Below are 327 nucleotides of genomic sequence, written 5' to 3' on the forward strand. Positions count from 1 at the left end.
GCCGCAGTCAAATGACTGAAACAAGTAAAAGAATAAAAGAATATATATATATATATTTGTAGGCAGGCGGCGAGCTGGTAGGATCGTTAGCGCGTCAGACAAAATGCTTAGAGACAGACACTTTCCTTCTCGACATTCAATAAACAAAGAAGCGGATTACCTTACATCAAGGCTGACTGACGTAGATTAAACAAGATACACAGACGGACACTAACGGAAAAAAAAACGGGAGAGCGGGGCGTGACTTGTAAGCATTTAAACTTCACACGTATTTTGACACTTGAGAAAGAAAAAAAAAAACAAGGCGTGAGAAAAGGAGGAGGAGAA

At 40.1% G+C, this 327-nt stretch overlaps 1 protein-coding gene across 1 annotated transcript in view; it reads right to left on the reverse strand.

Annotated features, from left to right (window-relative positions):
* The window catches only part of LOC106870027 (vesicle-trafficking protein SEC22a), a 9,937-nt gene that overhangs the window by 6,961 nt on the left and 2,649 nt on the right, over positions 1 to 327 (reverse strand). The window lies entirely within an intron of this gene.

This window comes from Octopus bimaculoides, chromosome 18 (genome assembly GCF_001194135.2).
Source record: "Octopus bimaculoides isolate UCB-OBI-ISO-001 chromosome 18, ASM119413v2, whole genome shotgun sequence".
Taxonomy (NCBI): Eukaryota; Metazoa; Mollusca; class Cephalopoda; order Octopoda; family Octopodidae; genus Octopus; species Octopus bimaculoides.